The following is a 20490-nucleotide window of genomic DNA, read 5'->3' as shown; positions in this document are numbered from 1 at the left end:
TTTCCCTTAAGATCTTTTTCTTAGATCTAGATTTTAGAAGCCTTAGAAATTTACGACATCGCTTTTCGCTTTAATAGATTTTGGTGCCTTATAAGTAATTGTCGATTTCCTTTTAGAATTATATTTTTACTTTTAGTAACTTTAGATTTAAGTTTTTAGACGCTAAGCTTTAGACGTAAAACTTTAGTTCTTTTGTTTTTCGACGTTTATTTTTTCGACTTTTGTTTTTCGACGCGCTTTTTCTTTTTCATTTCTACGCTCTAGTTTTTAGGATATAGATTTTTTTTTATCTTCTTTAAATTTTCGACGAAAAATTATTTTAAGCAATTAAATCAATAGACATCCAAAATTTTCTGGTTCGTATTAATAGTTGGATTTGTTAGTGGCGAGTTGTGGATATCTGATTTAAAGGGTCCTGGCTACCTGCTGCATCTATTGGCTATTCGAAACGTGAGCAAAATCAGAAAAGTCTATTAATTTGATAACTTATATAATTTTTATCTTTATAACTAATAGGATATTCAGTGAATGCACCGAGCAAAACGTTCACCACCTTTCATACGTTCACCAACTATAACTCGATCAAGACATCTAGCCAATATTGCCGCCATTGATTTTTCTTTAGAATCATCATCTAATCGAACAAGTACTCCAATTCAAATTTCCGATAATCCATTTTTTGAACCCGACTTCACAATTGAGGACCCGGAGGATATTCAAGGACAATTCAGAGATCCTGAACCACTAATCATTCCTCCTGAACAACAAATTATTCATCCGGAGATTATCGATGAAGAAACTGTTAAATCAGAATCTTCTAGTGATTCAGATTCAACAAATTCAGATATGGCAGAAACTGAGCCTCAAAGTATGGAAGACCAAATGAGAGCTGCACGTACGGGCAAAGGTCACGCCATTAATCAGCCAGATGTTAATGCACCAGATTTTGAAATCAAAGGACAAATCCTACACATGATCACTAATCAATGCCAATTTAGTGGTGCAACAAAAGAAGATCCAAACGAACATCTTCAAACTTTTAATAGAAACTGTAATATATTTAAAATTCGAGAAATTGAGAATGAAACTATTTATCTTATGTTATTCCCCTGGACTTTAAAGGGGGGAGCCAAAGATTGGCTAAAATCGTTACCTGAAGGAGCGATTGATACATGGCATGTTTTAGTTGAGAAATTTCTTAAAAGATTCTTTCCGGCATCTAAAGCCGTGAGACTTCAAGGAAAAATTGCCACGTTTGTGCAAAAGCTAAATGAAACGTTATTTGAGGCATGGACAAGATTCGGAAAAATGTTAAGAGGATGTCCTCAACATGGTTTAGACACTTTTCAAATGGTGCAAATATTTTACAAAGGAGTCGACGTCGCTACACGAAAAGACATCGACACAGCAGCTGGTGGTTCCATTATGAAGAAAACCGCAACCGAAGCTCACAAAATTATTGATAACACAGCCTCCTACTCACATGAGTGGCATCAAGAAAAAGATATTTTTCGTTCATCTAAAGCGGCTAGAGCCGATTCTAGCCATGACTATGATTCCATTTCTGCAAAGTTAGATGCTTTCGAAAGACTAATGGAAAAGATGACTAAAGATATTCACGCAATACGAATCAGTTATGAGCAGTGTGGAGGACCACATTTTACAAAAGATTGTCTCAGTGTTGAACAAACAATGGAACAAAGAGAGAATGTTTCATATATGAACCAAAGGCCGGGAAATAATTATCAAAATAATTATCAACCGCCAAGGCCAAACTATAATCGAAATCAAAACGTTCCGTACAATCCAAATGCTCAGCACAACAACCAACAAGGTCCTAGCAATCAAGAAGTATCTAACAATACTTACAATCAGTAAAGACCTGGTTATTTTAATAAACCGCCACAAACCGATGAGAAAAAGACAAATTTGGACGAAATGATTGCAAAGCTAATAGAATCTCAAAACCAGTTATTTATATCTCAGAAACAAACTAATAAACAAAATGCTCAAGCATTTAGAAATCAAAAAGCTTCAATCCAAAATCTGGAATAAGAAGTAAGTAACCTAGTAAGGTTAAATGGTGAAAGAAAACCGGGGAGTCTACCTAGCGATACAAATGCTAACCCCCGAAATGAAACAGCTAAAGCCATTACCACAAGAAGTGGTATTACACTTAAACCACCTAAAATGCCTGTAATTTCTGATGACTCTATTCCTACTACACAGGCACCACATAATATTTACATGTAAAAATATATAGTTTCCAACAAAAAGTGTTAAGCAATCGTTTTTAAAGTAAACACAGTCGAAGTCCAGATTCACTAATGCATCCTAACAACTCGATAAGACACACTAATGCAAATTTCTGGTTCTCTAAGACCAACGCTATGATGCCAACTGAAATGCCCCATTCATATCGATTATAAACGTTTCATATTAATTGGTTTCATTGCAAAGTTTTGACCTTTATATGAGACGTTTTTCAAAGACTGCATTCATTTTTAAAACAAACCATAACCTTTATTTTATCGATACAGGTTTAAAAGACATAACGTATATTATCAAGTAATGATAATCTAAAATATAACAATTACACACGACCATTAGATAATGGTTTACAATAATATGATACAATAAAGTGTTTTTCGAATGCAGTTTTAAACATTATTATACAAACATGTTGACTCCAATCCTTGTCCTTAAATTAGCATGCAACAGCAGAAGCTTTTAATAATCACCTGAGAATAAACATACTTAAAACGTCACCAAAAATGTTGGTGAGTTATAGGTTTAACCTATGTATTTATCAAATTGTAATAGTAGAACACAAGATTTCATTTTCAATAACATCATACAGCAATCTATATAAAAATCATTCATATGATGAACACCTGGTAACCAACCTTAACAAGATGCATATAGAATATCTCCATCATTTCGGGACTCTCATCGGATATGATAAATCGAAGTACTAACGCATCCGTAAACCGGATGAGGCTTGTTGGGCCAAATAGATCTATCTTTAGGATTCGTGTCAATTAGGGGCCATTTCCCTAATTCTTATGCTACCAAGCTAAAAAGGGGCAATATTCGGTTTAATAATCCAACCATAGAATGTAGTTTCAAGTACTTGTGTCTATTTTGTAAAACATTTAGAAAACTGCATTTATTCCCATCCCAAAAATATTAGATATTAAAAATGGGACTATAACTCACTTTCAAAGATTTTCAATTCGTTGAAAATCAGACTTGGCCACGGGTCGATTCACGAACCTATAACAAATATATAAATATATCAAGGTATGATAGAAATACATTCACATCATATTTTATTTACGTTTTAATGATTTAAGTTGTTAAGTTAGCAATCCATTGTAAGTAGTCCACAATTAGTAGTCAACAATTAGTAGTACATGGTATACACGTGTTGTATAAGACTCAATCATGACCCACAATACCGCTATTGTAGTTACACGTATTGTGTATGTGGTGTCTTTTGATTTATCTGACGTATTGTGTAACCATGACAAGTTAGAATACATGTATAATACAAGAAAGTTAGCTAAGATATGGTTAGTATAGAATTTAACAAACTACTTTCGTATTCATTTTAACCATTTTTAACCAATATTGTTTTGCTCATAACTTCTTCATTATAAATCTGTTTTGAGTGAATCAAATTGGTATGGTTTCGTAACAACCTGAAATTTATAAAAATAAACTAAAAAAGTGGTGGTGTATAGTCGGAGTTACAGGTTACATGCCTATCTTTAAAGAGGTAGTCATTTCATTCGAAGAACGACATCTTGATGACCATTTTGAAAAACATACTTCGACTTTGAGTTTATCCATGATTATTGGATATAGTTTCATGTTCATATGAAACATCATTTTTCCAGAAGAACAACTTTTAAATCAAAGATTATCATAGTTCTTAATTATCCAACATAAAACAGCCCCCGGTTTTACTACGACGGTGTATGTCTGATTTTACGATGTTCTTCGTGTTTCCAAGTTTTAAATCATTAAGTTAGAATATCATATAGATATAAAACATGTGTATAGTTGTTTTTAAAAGTTCAATTAGAAAGATTAACTTTTTTTGCGAACAAGTTTAGAATTAACTAAATTATGTTCTAGTGATTACGAGTTATTTTTATCGAATAAAATGGTTATATAAGTATGAATCGAACGATGTTATGAACATTATCACTACCTCAAATATAGTAGGTAAACCTACTAGAATTAACAAGAAATGATCTTGAGCTTCAAAGGATCTTGGATGGCTTGAAAGTTCTTAAAGTAGAATCATGACACGAAAACAAGTTGAAGTAAGATTACTACTCGAATTAAGATAGTTATAGTTATAGAAATTGAATCAAAGTTTGAATATGAATATTACTTTGAATTAGAATGATAACCTACTGTAAATAACAAAGATTTCTTGAGATTGGATGATCACTTGAAATAGATTTGCAAGATTGGAAGTAAGCTAGTAAACTTGAAAGTGTTCTTGAAAGATTGTGTTGTATGTTGATTTATGTTTGGATTTTTGAGCTATATTGAGCTAGATTTTGATGAAGATGATGAAGAACACTTAGAACACCAAGAGAGAACTTGAGAGAGATGTGTTTGTGATAGTGCTCCAAATGAACATATATTTAGGCGCAATATCCTTCCAATATGTAAAGCTTTTTTTTGCTATTGTTCTATTTTTATGTAATAATCGTTTAAATAAATAAGTGCGAAGACAAAAGAAGAAGACAACGATTTGAAGACGCAAATGACCAAAAAAGCTCAAACGTACAAGATATAATTCAAGTGGTTCAATTTATTGATGAGAAACGTCCAAAAATGACAAGAGTACAAGTCGCGAAACGCAAAGTACAAGATATTAAAACGTACGAAAGGACGCTCGAAAATCCGGAACTGGGACATAAACCGAGCATCAACGCGCAAGTTAACGGAGCTAAAATTACAAGTCAATTATGCACAAGAATATAATATAATATATATATAATTATATAAAATTATATATAATATATATATATATTTAAATAAAGTGTCGGCAAACTAGAAAACAAAGCATTGTGAGCTGGATCAGGTAGCCATGCGATCGCATGGCATATAGGCACAAAGCCCATGCGATCGCATGCGCATCAGAAGTTGGTCAAGTGCTATAAATAGCCACGAATTCGGACGAGCTCAACACACTTCAATTTTCTTTCTTCCTCTGTAAAGAATTATATATATTTATATTTATAATTTAAAGTTTAAATTAAGTTTAATAATAATTGGGTTAATGTAAGAAATGTTTTAAGGTTTTGTAAGACGGAACTCTGTCCGTGTAACGCTACGCGATTAATCACCACTGTAAGCTATATTCTTCCTTTTTAAATTAATGTATCGTAACTAAATTATTATTATGCTTATTTGAGGCGAAGTAATTGTGATGTTGGGCTAAATATTAAGATGGGGTTATTGGATTTTGTACCATAATTTGGGTTTTGACAAAAGACCGACACTTGTGAACATTGGACTATTGACTATTAATAGGTAGGGGGTATTGTCTAATTGAATGACAACTCATGAGAACCTGTCGAACCTATCTTCAAATTAGTTAATCTAATAATTATTAAATTGATTACGAATGTCCTATTTAGTGATTATACGACATCGTTTACAAACATTTGATTAATCAATTGGATTGGGTAATTGATTATTCATTATGGCCAAGTGAATAAATTAATGTATCATGGACTAATTAAAACAGGGGTGGATTACATACAAGGATAATTGGTATATTTGTTAACAAAGTATTAAAACCTTGGATTACACGCAGTCGATAACCTGGTGTAATTGTTAACAAAGTATTAAAACCTTGTTACAGTTTAAATCCCTAATTAGTTGGAATATTTGACTTTGGGTATAAGGTTAATTTGACGAGCATTTTATAATTATGACCGATGGACTATTATGGACAAACACCAGATAGGTATCAAATAAACCAGGACAAAGGACAATTAACCCAGAGTAATAAATTAAAATCAAAACGTCAAACATCATGATTACGGAAGTTTAAATAAAAATAATACTTTTATTTCATATTTCATCGTACCTTTATTTACTGTTATTTTAATTACTGCAATTTACTTTATCGCAATTTAAATTCTGTCATTTATATTATCGTCATTTCTCTTTACGCTTTATTTAAAATCGACAAATCGGTCATTAAACGGTAAAAAACCCCCTTTTATAATAAAATTACTATATATAATTATATATATTTTATATAAATATAGTTGTTAAAAATATAGTGTTAAACTCAGCTAGCTCCCTGTGGACCGAAACCACACTTACTAAAAACTACACTACTCTACGATTAGGTACACTGCCTATAAGTGTTGTAGCAAGGTTTAAGTATATCCCATTCAATAAATAAATAAATAAAAACTTGTGTAAATTGTATCATATTTCGTAATAAAAATAATAGTATTTCGTATACACCGCTGCACACATCAAGTATTTTTGGCACCGCTGTCGGGGAACACTCAACGCCGAAGCGAAACGCTATAAAAAAAATTAGTTTTTAATATATTTTTGTAAAAATATAATATTTCTTATTTTGTAAAAATATTTTGTTTAAAATACAAAAATATAAAAACATAAAAAAAAGTATATATATATATATATATATATATATATATATATATATATATATATATATATATATATATATATATATATATATATATATATATATATATATATATATATTTAAGTGTTTAAATTAAAAAGTTTTTATTTTTAGTTAAAAAAACTAATAAGTAATTTATTTTATTTTTAGTTAAGTAATATTTTTTTAAATTAAAAACAGAAATACAAATCAAAATAAAAAAAATAATTACACGATTGAACCTGCAATTTTTGAACCTGCATAGTAATCTGAATCTGCGTCCATGTGATCGCATGGTTGCACCACTTTAAACTCATGCGACCGCATGAGCCTGTCTGACAGGTCTGGTACCTTTGACTGTACGATTAGGGTTTACGTTTAATAATTATTATTATTATTAATTAAGTTATTATTTAGGGTTTTTATTAAAAAATATTTAGTTTAAGTTTATTTAAATTAGTTTTAATTAAGTTTTTATAATTATAATTAATACTTTTATAAAATAATAATATAAAAATAATATTTTTATAAAAATAAGTAATTTTATCATTTTTTGTATCTTTTTTATAAATTGGATATTTTTATCGTTTAATTCGTAATTTGTATTTTTATCGTTCGTAATTAGTTTTAAACTTAGTATTTTGTCATAGTTATTTTATATTTCTAGATTTTTAGGCTTTACCGTAAAATCCTTTAAGTGCTTTTTCTTTAGATTAAGATTTAGGCGCTTTAGAATTTTACGACGTCACTTATCGCTTTAATATTTAAATAGATTTTAGTGCCTATTTAAGTTATTACCGTTTTGGATATAGAATTCTTTTAAGCCTTAATACCTTTAGGTGCAAGTTTTAATATTTAGTTTTTAGACTTTTAAGTTTCGACGTTTTTCTTTCTTATTTTTATTTTTTGATGTTTTTCGACGCGCTTTTTCTTTCTCATTTATAGCTCTAGTTTTTAGGACATATAATTTTCTTTATTTTCTTTAAATTTCGACGAAAAATTATTTTAAGCGGTTAAATTGATAGACATCCAAATTTTCTGCTTCGTAGTAATAGTTGGATTTGTTAGTGGCTGAGTTGTGAATTTTCCGACTTAAAGGGTCCTGGCTCCCTGTTGCATCTTTTGTCTATTCGAAACGTGGGCAAAAGCAGAAAAGTCTATTAATTTGATAACTTATATAATTTCTAATAGGATATTCAGTGAATGCACCGAGCAAAACGTTCACCACCTTTCATATGGTCACCACCTGTAACTCGATCAAAACATCTAGCTAATATTGCCGCTGTTGATTTTTCTTTAGAATTATCATCTAGTCGAACAAGTACTCCAATTCAAATTTCCGATAATCCATTTTTTGAACCCGACTTCACAATTGAGAACCCGGAGGATATTCAAGGACAATTCCAAGATCCCGAACCACTAATTATTCCTCCTGAACCACGAACCGTTAAATCAGAATCCTCTAGTGATTCGTATTCAACAAATTCAATTATGGAAGTAACGGAACCTCTAAGTATGGAAGACCGAATGAGATCCACACGCACTGGCCAAGGTCACGCCATTATTCGGCCAGATGTTAATGCGCCAGATTATGAAATCAAAGGACAAATCCTACACATGGTAACTAATCAATGCCAATATAGTGGTACGCCAAAACAAGATCCAAACGAACATCTTCGAACCTTTAATGTGATGCCATGTACAAAACCATCGTGTACGAATCATCAACAACAGGATCATTACAAGGTTAAGTACTATATGCTGTAATTAAAGAAGTTGCATTCACGATAAAAAGGTGATGTCATAACCGACATCAAATGTTTTACATTTCAAAAGCATGCTTCACTAAGTAGAAGCAAATAATAAGTGTATGTGACCACAATGGTCGTTACAAGTCATAGTTCAAAAGTAATAAAGTTTGAATGCAAGGTAAAGTAGTTCATGCGATGACAACTCTAAGCAGCGGGTGTCTACAGCACGACTAGTACACAGCGGAAGCTAACCTCAAGCACCTGAGAAAAACATGCTTAAAAATGTCAACACAAAGGTTGGTGAGCTATAGTTTAAGTATAACAGTATGTAAGGTAGGCCACGAGATTTCAGTGCTACAAAGAGCGTTTCAAAACAGTATGATAAAGTATATGTTAATCGTGCGCACTTGGTAACTAACTTAACGTTTATACCCCCTGAAAGTACACTTGGCAAGTGCGTATGTTTACGAAGTATTAAACACCCGTTAAATGCTAGCGCTACTAGCCCGAGTGGGGATGTCAAACCCTATGGATCCATATCTAAGATTCGCGTTCACGGTTCAAAAACCAATGATTAAACGTTACCGAGCTAAAGGGAATGTTTATGCCGTTGTATAACCCACACATATATAAAGTTTAAGTACTCGTGCCTAGTATGTAAAACATAAAATTCGCATGTATTCTCAGTTCCCAAAATAAGTTAAAGTAAAAAGGGAATGCTATAACTCACAATGATAAAGTAGTCGTAAAGTCGGTTCAGAAAAGGTGTGCAAGTAATCGGTCCGAAGGTCCTCAACCTAAGGCAAATAGTACTAAGTCAGTAAATCGTCTTAATAGGTTTAAAAGTATGTAAATAAGGTCTTAAAGGTCATCATCATTCATCATCAAACAAAAGGCGTAAAGTAAGTTTCGTTTATGAAAGTAGTTTTAAAACAAAGGCTGACTTCAGTCAGTCACCACGGCCTCTACCCTTACTGAATTAAGGTGAGACCAGTGGCCATGGCTCCGTACATGAGTTCTTTAAGTGTGGTAAAATTTACAGAAGCAAACTCGTCTTCGTTTGACCGTGGTGATGGTTTAAGTGCGAGTAGGTCAGAAATTTCTGCACAACGTTAAAGGACATAGTGACGATCAGAGGGCCATAAATCCTAAACCGTAACTCGGATTAAGACGAGTCCTATATGAAAAGTTATCTACTCGAAAAGATCTATTTTAAAATAATAACCACAACAGCCCAGATCTACTGGTCTGTTACAGAATCAGCAAAACAGTAGGGTTTGGACAGAAGCAGTAAGTTTAAGTGAGTTCCAGTGGTCTTGGTGCTTGATGTTCATCATGGTTCTCATCCTTGATGCATATAGCTTCAAGTGTACAACTCGTTGATGTGTCTACATCATCTCAACCAAGTCTTGACCATCATAACACTAGTGCAAATCTAAGACATGAAGTACAACTCACTTAAGAGTTGCATGTAGTTTGATGAACCAAAGTTACATCAAAGTCTTAGGTTTGACACTTACATGAACTATAAAAGAAATATTGAACTATAAACTTAAAAGTAAACTAACTAATCAAGATCTTAAGATGTAGAACATAGTTCTTAGTTAGATCTTGAAGATCCAAGACCCAAAAGTCTAGATCAAGCATAAGTATACAAAGTTATATTTAAAGAAAACTTATTTACATGTTCTTGAACCTTTAAGTTATCTTTTAGTTCCAAGAGATATGAGATCAAGACTAACTTGTAGTACTTGACCAACAACAACCAAAATCATACAATTAAAGTGCAAGTAACACTAAATAAACAAGTAAAAGGTTCATGGTTTGTTCATACTTTTAAAGATTCAACCAATGTTTGATCGTTAAGTAAAGTAAACTTTAAGTTTACTTCAAGAACTACAAGTATGATTTTAATCAACACATGAACTTGCAATCTTTAAAGAAAGTATATGTAGAACCTAAACTAGAGAGTTTAGTTCTTGAATGTTCTTGTTAATACAAGATAAAGTGATGAACAAACTAGTGAGTTTGATTCATAACAACATGTAAATAACTAACTAACAAAGACAAGTAACTAACAACAATGAACAACAAGTATCAAACAACAAATGATGATGATGATTAGAGGGTGAAAGGTCACGGTTTTAGCAAGAAAAAGAAAGGGAGAAATGCTTCAAGTTACTTACAAGAATGTAGAAGAATTGAGAGAGAAATGAAGCAAGTATGTGTGTGTGTTTTTGAGAGAGAATTCTAGTAAGTAAGTAATGAATAAATTGAAACCAAAACCTCCCTCTAATGGCTCTAAGGCCACGGTTTCTGCAGCAATTAGGGAGGGGGGAGTTGTTCTTTGGTTATTAGTGTGTTAAAGCTTCAAAAGTTGGACAAAAGATGGGGTTTCATGGGGATAACAAGTTAACTAGATTCCAATTGATGTAACTAACTAGTTTCCATGTTCAAGTAATACTTACTAGTGGAAGAGTGGGCTAATTAGTCCACTTAAAGTGTAGGGTGGGCTTGTAAGCCCAAAGTCATAAGTCCATTTCACTACTAAAGCCCAAGTTCACTTAATTAACAAATTAATCAATTTAAAGCCCAAGTAATTAACCAACAACCTTAGTTAATTAAAATGATTAATAAAACTAATCATGAATGTAAATAATATCTAAAAATATTATTCGTGAAAGTTCCGGGTGTCACAAAGACGTTTCGGACAATTAAAGTCAAGTACGTTAAATCATGGCAACATATAAATGTAATAACATACATTTGTTTCATCACACGTATTAATAATAACAATTATTAATAAATAAACGTTGGAAAATCCAGGGTCGTTACATTTAATAGGATTTGTACTCTATTCAAAATCAGAGAAGTTGAGAATGAACAGATCTATCTCATGTTGTTTCCCTGGACTTTAAAGGGAGAAGCCAAAGATTGGTTAGAATCGTTACCCAAAGGAGCGATTGACACATGGGATGTTTTAGTTGAGAAATTTCTTAAAAGATTCTTTCCGGCATCAAAGGCGTGAGACTACAAGGAGAAATTGTTACGTTCGCGCAAAAGCCAAATGAAACTCTATATGAGGCGTGGACAAGATTCGGAAATTTGTTACGGTTTAGACACTTATCAAATAGTGCAAATATTCTACCAAGGATGCGATGTTGCTACACGGAAAGACATCGACACATCAGCTGGTGGTTCCATTATGAAGAAAACTGCAACCGAAGCCCAAAAAATCATTGATAACACAGCCTCCCACTCGTATGAGTGACACCAGGAAAAAGATATTTTTCGTTCATCAAAAGCGGCTAGAGTCGATTCTAGTCATGACTTTGATTCCGATTATGCAAAAATAGATGCCTTCGAGAGACGAATGGAAAAAGATGACTAAAGATATTCACGCAATACGAATCAGTTGTGAGCAATGCGGTGGACCAGACTTAACGAAAAATTGTCACATTGAGCAAACAATGGAACAGCGTGAGAATGTTTCCTACATGAACCAAAGGCTGGGAAATAATTATCAAAATAATTATCAACCGCCAAGACCAAACTTTAATCGAAATCAAAACATTCTTTACAATCCAAATGGACCCAACAATAACTCGTACAACCAACAAGGTCCAAATAACCAACCAACTCAAAACAACATTTTCAATCAACAAAGACCTAGCTTGTATAAACCACCACAACAAACCGAAGAGAAAAAGTCAAATCTAGAAAAAATGATGGCAAAGCTAATGGAATCTCAAACACAATTTATTACATCTCAAACCCAAACAAATGAGAGATTTGATCAGTCATTAAGAACTCAACAAGCTTCTATTTTGAATCTATAAAAACACGTAAGTACTCTTGCTAGCATGATGAGTGAGAGGGAATAAGGAAAGCTACCGAGTAATACTGAAGTAAATCCTCGGAATGAGAATGTTAATATGGTGTCAACGAATTCTGAAAAACCAGCATCAGAAGATGGGAAGGTTTTAGATGTGAGTAACAATGAAGAAGTTATAATACCACTACCACCCAAGTATGTAAAGCCAGTGGTGCACCCTACAGACCACCCATCCCGTTTCCAAGAAAAGGAGTTGAGTATGAGCAAGTAATAGGTAATATAGTTTGTGATACCTCTGAAAAGAAGAAGAAGAAGAATAAGAAAATGCAAGAAAAAAAACCGTAGAAGTAAACTTGGTGAAGACAGTTCCACCAAAACCTCCATCAAGGTTGGGTGATCCGGGTGAATTTATTGTTCCTTGTCTACTTAGTGATTGTGTCATATATGATGCACTAAAAGATTTAGGTGCGAGTGTGAGTGTTATGCCTTTTTCATTATATAAGAGATTAGGAGTAGGTGAGTTAAGTCTAACGAACATGAGTGTTAGACTCTTTGATCAAACCATTAAGCACCCAGTTGGAATTGCTGACAAGCTACCCGTTCAAGTGAGTAATTTAACATTTCTAGTCGAATTTATTTTCATTGATATAGAAGAGGACTCAAACATTCCTCTAATTTTAGGTCGACCATTCTTAGCGTCCACCAGGGCGTTATTTGATGTAAGGGAGGGTAGAATGACACTTAGTGATGGTGAAAAATTGGTCACCTTTGTTTGTCGAAAGTCTAAATCTCCACCAACTAAAACCGTAGAACCAATAAAAACGATTGGTAAGAACCATATTGTTTTACCAACTCCAAAGGTAGTGCTTAAGAATAATAAAACGCCTAAGTGTGGGGAAGATGAAGTAAAACCTAATGATGACCTGATAACAAAGAACCCGTTGTTGATACGAAATTAAATGACTCCGTTATTAACAGTTCAATGAAGAAACTTATTAAACGGATTCGTGATGCAAGAACCAAGGGGAACTTTAGGTTATGTAACCGGTTAGTATCCAATCTTTCGCCTAAAGAAAAGGCGAAACTAGTTAAATTTGTGGATATTACACAGGAGTCCGACCAATGGCTTAAAGCAAAAGTCACAGATATGCAAGTTGATTATGGTCCAAAAGAAATTGACAATGAAGTTAATCACAATTTCGACACCACATCTACTTAAGTGTGGGGAGATTCAAATGTTCTAAGAAAAAAATACTGTCTAGAGTTACTTGTTCTGTTCTCGTGTAGTTCCGAGAATGGAATCCGATTGGTCTTTTCCGCTAGCAGACACTAAAGAACTAGTTTTCTTCCCCCCATTCTGAATTTTATTTTGTTTTGTAGGTTTGTATGAAATTAATACGCTTTTTAAATTTTGTGTGAATTTAAAAACAAAATTTACTTTATTTCATTAAGTTTAAAAAAATGATTTCTAAAATTCGTCGTAAGTTAAAGACTAGATCATAGAATCGAAATTGCTTTACTCAGGGAGGGGCGAAAAATTTTGTTATCATTATTTTTAATTTTATTGATCTAAAGTATACCAAAAAAAATTAAAAAACCCAAAAATCTTTGCTTTTAAAACAATCGCTTTAACGACAAATTTTAAATTTTGTCGAGGGACGGACTAGGTAAACATACCGAAACTACCTAAAGTAAAACGAAACAAAATTTTAAAAAATTATTCATTTGAATTGTTAAAGGTTTTAATAATATATATATATATATATATATATATATATATATATATATATATATATATATATATATATATATATATATATATATATATATATATATATATATATATCTATATATATATATATGTTTGTAGTTTATCTTATGTAAAACAGGGTAAAACAGCGCACTTTCAAAGACTGACATTAAGTTCAGTAAAAGCTACTAATTTTACGATAAGACGCAAAACATATGTGAAATTACAACAAAAGGAATGAACGATGAGGCGAACCATCTATCATTTCACGAGCTTAGTAATTACAAACTGGGTATTTTTAATCACTTTTCTACACTAATCACCCTCATGCATTTATAATTATAGTCTGATTTCATGCAAATGAGGGCATTGCATGATCTCAAGTGTGATAAAGGGTTATAAATTCTCTCGGGTTTACACTTAGTTTAATTGCCAAATTTTGTGAAAATTTGAAAAATTTTCAACTAAATGAATTCAAAATCATGTTTATACATATTTATGAACGATAAAACTAGGTGTTAATGTCGAAATTATTGTTACCTCGGAGAGAACATAAATGGAGAAACAACCCAAAAATGATTGAATTCATTTAAATTGGAATAGAAGAGAATAAAAAGGCAAAGAAAAGAATAAATAAAAGCTAAGTGTGGGAAGAAATTATCAAGTTCTTTAAAACATATATCACATATATTTGTACAAGATTATTGCAGGTACTTTTGTTTTGAACTAAACTAATCAGTTTTACCCGGTTTATTGTAATACATTTGAAAGAAAAGATGGATCTACACGATGAATCAATTCCATCATTAAAAGGAAGTAAAGTCTTCCGAAAAAGACACGCGCTTCTTGATTTAGGTCAGGAAGTTGTCGTCCAGACCAGTTGTAGAGTCTACGAAAAACCTTGAAAAGTTTTCTCGAAAATCAGCAGGAAATCCACGAACCTCGGCATCAAACAGGGTCACCAAGTGGTCAGACTTATCCTAACCATGAGAGGATCTGTCTCGTAAAATGGAGAGGGCGCCGTTCAAATTAGCTTGATAAGACTAATGAATCAGACCCCAGAAAGGATAATCTCCTTAAAGATTAAAAATCAGCTTTTAAGCATGATATTACTCAATCCTTGAGATTGACCTTATAGATTGAGAATTACAAACTCATGAAATTCAATGATATCTAAACTCGAGCTTGAACGATAAAATATTTTGATCAAATTAAAACCGATTTGTTTTCTGAAAACCCATTTTCAATGCATTCATTACCATTGAACGTAAAATCCTAGGAATTCACCTGAAATTCATTAGGTCACCTGAACCAAATCGGGTGTCAACCATAAGAACGGTGGTTGCATAGCATGGTCGAAGACAGGACCTTGTGCCAGACCGAAAAATTATAGGATGATCTTTACTATTGCTCCTACAAAGGATAGTAATTGCATCCCACACGTTGTGGACCATGAACATCTGCATGTCATTAGACATTGCCTTAACAATTTCTTGTTCATCGCTTTCCTTTACAACCGGACGGTGGTTTACCGAAAAGTAATATACGGGACAAGTAAACTGGACGTGTGCTTTCCTAATACAAGGTTAGCAAGTGGGTGACACAAAACCACAAGTTTTTGAGCTAAAATTTTGAAATATGAAACCCACAAAACCCACAAACCATTTTGCAAACACCGGTGAAGGGTTATTCCAGAAAACTTATCTAGGGTAAAAGCTAGAATGAATTTTTAAAATATCAAATGTTTTCAAAAAGATTCAATTTCCTTAAAGGATCTAAATTTTTATAGTCATGTGGGACTGTAAATCACATCGTTACTATCATTGTTTATACTGCCGTATCAAAATCACTGATGTATAAAGTGTGAGAATAAAAAAAAAAGTGATTCGAGTGAAGTGTGATTTTATTTCAAAGTTCTGTATTGCTTGAGGACAAGCAACGTTCAAGTGTGGGGATATTTGATAGTGCTCCAAATGAACATATATTTAGGTGCAATATCCTTCCAATATGTAAAGCTTTTAGTTGCTATTGTTCTATTTTTATGTAATAATCGTTTAAATAAATAAGTGCGAAGACAAAAGAAGAAGACAATGATTTGAAGACGCAAATGACCAAAAAAGCTCAAACGTACAAGATATAATTCAAGTGGTTCAATTTATTGATGAGAAACGTCCAAAAATGACAAGAGTACAAGTCGCGAAACGCAAAGTACAAGAAATTAAATCGTACGAAAGGACGTTCAAAAATCCGAAACCGGGACATAAACCGAGCATCAACGCGCAAGTCAACGGAGTTAAAATTACAAGTCAACTATGCACAAGAATATAATATAATATATATATAATTATATAAAATTATATATATTATATATATATTTAAATAAAGTGTCGGCAAACTAGAAAACAAAGCATTGAGAGCTGGATCTGGTAGCCATGCGATCACATGGCATATAGGCACAAAGCCCATGTGATCGTATGGGCATCAGAAGTTGGCCAAGTGCTATAAATAGCGACGAATTCGGACGAGCTCAACACATCTCAATTTTCTTTCTTCCTCTGTAAAGAATTATATATATTTATATTTATATTTATAATTTAAAGTTTAAATTAAGTTTAATAATAATTGGGTTAATGTAAGAAATGTTTTAAGTTTATATATATATGTGTGTGTGTTCAAATATATATGTTCATATATATATCATCATGTCATTTACAAGTTATAACGTTCGTGAATCATCGGACAAATTGGGTGGTCAAACGTTTACATAAAATCTGTTTCAATTAACCAAGTCTTAACAAGTTTGATTGCTTAACATGTTAGAAATATTTAATCAAGTAAATATTAATCTCATTTAATATATAATCGTGGAAAAACCCGGGTCATGACATAGTGTACCTAATGGTCTACGCGTTTTTAGAACCAGGAAAATCGCGTAAAAAAGGAAGACGAAAACGTCAGTATTGCGCATACTTAGTTTCATTGTTTTCGTAATTTTTTCCCGAGTTAAATGGTGGTGTCGGGATAATTTAACTCGCAGCGAGCGGAAAGATACGACCTGTTAAAAATGTGTGAGAAGTTTTTAAAAAAAATATTGGTTCTACAGTTTTAGCCCCTGCAAATTCTGCATGCTTAACATTGTTCAGGGAGACTTTTGTAAATCTGTTTTGTATTGCCCTTTTCAGCCTGATGAAATGACCAAACACTTCATCAATTGTAGTATATTTAGAATAGAATAGAATAGAATTTAGAGTTAAACTAGTCCGGATCCGGCCCGCGTGATGCGGCGGGGGCTTTCGGCCCGTGTATTCATATTTAACGTAGCGTTGTGTATTTACAGAGGAAAAAACGGCGCAGGTCTTAAGCGCTGTTTTAGATGTCGTTGTCTTAAGCGTTTTTTAAAAAAGTGTCCATTTCGAACGTAGTTAGTTTCGTTTCATTTCGAACGGGCTGTCGTTGTGTTAAGCATTTTTTAAAAAGTGTCCGTTTTGCGTATAGTTAGTCCCGTTGGATTCGTGAGACAAAATTTAACTCGCACTGAGCGAGAAGATAAGGCCCGTTATAAATTCGGGGGGAATTAGTTTTTTTTTTATTTTAATAAAATTATATGTTTACACTTTGTACCCCTAAGAAAGTGTAAATTTGAGGGGGGTTGTGTAAATTGAGCCAAAGTTTAGGGATTGACTGTAGTGTGAACGCAAACTCAAAACTACAATCCAAAACAACTTAAACTACACATTTTCACATGTTTTTAGTATATAAGGGTTAATGATATAAATATCTTTATGGTACAAAACATAATTTCATAATACGAGTAATACATACGAAGTAATTTATGTTTTGGTCTTTGAAATTAGTCCGGAGCAGCCTGCGCATTGCGGCGGGGGTTTTCGGCCTGCATGTTCGTATTTTACGTAGCGTTGTGTATGTATAGAGTAACAAACGGCTCATGTTTTAAGACCCGTTTGAATGTCGGTGTGGTTAGCGTTTTGAAAAGGTATCCGTTTCGGACGTAGTTAGTCTCTTTTTGTTCGTAAAATTATTTTAAGTTTAATGGTGGTAGCGGTGAAAATTAATTTGTGATGAGTAGGAAGATAGGGCCCGTTAAAGTTTGCGGTGAGTTTTAATTTTTGATTTAAATTAAAAAACTGAAGTTACGTTTTTAACTCCTAAAGAATTTAAGAGCCCTAGATAGTTGAGGGGGTAAAGTGAAAAATCAAGTGTGAAAGCAATCGGTGAAACACCATTTTGGCTGGTACGACATCAACTTTCATTCCTTTTAGTATATAACTAGAGAATTGGCTCGCGTGATGACGCGGTGCCTTTCGGGTTATATAATCATAGTTAACGTAGCGTTATGTATGTACGGAAATAAAAATGCTTTGTTACGGGTGTTTTTGGATAGACGTCGTTAGTACCTAGTATATCTAATGGCATATGCATTTTTAACATCAGGAAGATTGTGTAAAAAAATGTAAACATAACCATCGATATGATGTAAGTAGTTTGGGTTGTTTATTGTAAGTGTACGTATATGTATTGAAGATAGCCCGAGGTGTTTAGCGTTTTTTGAGAAGTGTCCGTTTCGCGTATTGTTAGTCCCGTTAGGTTCGTCAAATTTTTTCGAGTTGAACGGTGGTCTCGGAAAAATTTAACTCGCACCGAACGAGAAGATAGGGTCTGTTATAAATTTGGGTGGAATTAGTTTCTTTTATTTTAATGTAATTATATATTTACACTTTCTACTCCTGTAAAAGTGTAAACTTAACGGGCCGTTGTGTAAATTGAGCCGAAGTTGAGGGACCGTTTATAGTGTGAACGGAAAATCAAAACGACAAACCAGAACAACTGAAACGATAAAAATTCGGGTGTGTTTTAGTGGTATAATATATATATATATATATATATATATATATATATATATATATATATATATATATATTAGTGTTTTTGAAATTGAAATATCTAAATAATAGGTATCCAAATTATTTGTCTTTAAACATATATGATTTGATGCTTTTGTTTTTTGTTAGTTAGTTGTGTGGCTCTTAACATTATTTTAATAACTATTTATAATATATATATATATATATATATATATATATATATATATATATATATATATATATATATATATATATGGTAACATTCCCAGGAGAATCGTTTTCGTACATAGATAATAGGTTACTCATCATTATAAAATACATAAATTAATATTAACTAGATGCTTCAAGGGGATGCATAACTCATGTTGCGTATAGTAATATGAGATTACGAGATTTCAATTTTGGGGATACATAAATAATTTTAGTTCCTATCGCTACAAATATCGTAAAGTTAATCTTTTAATTTTATAATTTCTAATTAATGGGGTCATGGATCATGGATGGTTAGTCTTGTATGGCCGCTGGTTTGCCATTCAAGAAACATATGGTGTGTGAAGTTTGTTTGACTGAAAAACGAATATTCAAATTAACAATATCAAAGATGAAGATACTTCGTAAACTGCTTTGAATTCGGTGTGATTGAATTCCAAAACTACCCATGATATAAGTTTCTTTTCAGTTTTTTATCTCTCCTACTTTCTAACTGTAGATTAAAATATCAAGGCTTAAAATTGTTCTCACCAATTTATATTTGTGAGAATGTTCTCACTTGAACAATTATATATATATATATATATATATATATATATATATATATATATATATATATATATATATAATTCCAAAACTACCCATGATATAAGTTTCTTTTCAGTTTTTTATCTCTCCTACTTTCTAACTGTAGATTAAAATATCAAGGCCTAAAATTGTTCTCACCAATTTATATTTGTGAGAATGTTCTCACTTGAACAATTTTACATATATATATATATATATATATATATATATATATATATATATATATATATATATATATATATATATATATATATATATATATATATATATATATACATACATACTAGGTCTTAGAGCCGGTGCGTTGCACGGGTGTGTAAAAAGCCGTACAAAAACTTAAACAGATTATATCATTAAAGTATGTAAATAGCGAAAGTAAATACAACGTTAGACCTCATGCGTTGCACGGGTGGTTAAAATAATCGTACAAAAATTAATTGATTTTTTCAAACAATTATTCTTTTGAGTTTAAGAACCCGTGGTGTTGACAAATTTTAAAAGTTCTTTTAAGTTTAAGAGCCTGTGGTATTGACAAATTTTAAAAGTGATTTTGTGTGGTATTATTAACTTAACGTCTACAAATTTTTTTACTTCTCACAATTAATATCTTTTTATGAGTCATTTGAAAATTTGTCATGGAACGTGTCACAACAAAAACACGTTAATAAAGTCTAAGTTATATTTGTTATATGTTATCATTATATAATATATAATAACTCTTGTATAAAACATATATAAGTCACATGTTAGTGTATATATATATATATATATATATATATATATATATATATATA

At 32.1% G+C, this 20490-nt stretch overlaps 1 non-coding gene across 1 annotated transcript; it reads right to left on the bottom strand.

Annotated features, from left to right (window-relative positions):
- Positions 1–1230: 1230 nt before the first annotated feature.
- Positions 1231–1337, bottom strand: LOC139878951 (small nucleolar RNA R71). Its single transcript, XR_011769811.1, has one exon. It is a non-coding gene; the product is annotated as a small nucleolar RNA R71 (small nucleolar RNA).
- Positions 1338–20490: the final 19153 nt, after the last annotated feature.

Source organism: Rutidosis leptorrhynchoides, chromosome 11, assembly GCF_046630445.1.
Source record: "Rutidosis leptorrhynchoides isolate AG116_Rl617_1_P2 chromosome 11, CSIRO_AGI_Rlap_v1, whole genome shotgun sequence".
In the NCBI taxonomy this organism is placed as follows: Eukaryota; Viridiplantae; Streptophyta; class Magnoliopsida; order Asterales; family Asteraceae; genus Rutidosis; species Rutidosis leptorrhynchoides.
Note: the sequence above shows the minus strand (reverse complement) of the source record. Positions and strands in the feature narration are given on the sequence as shown.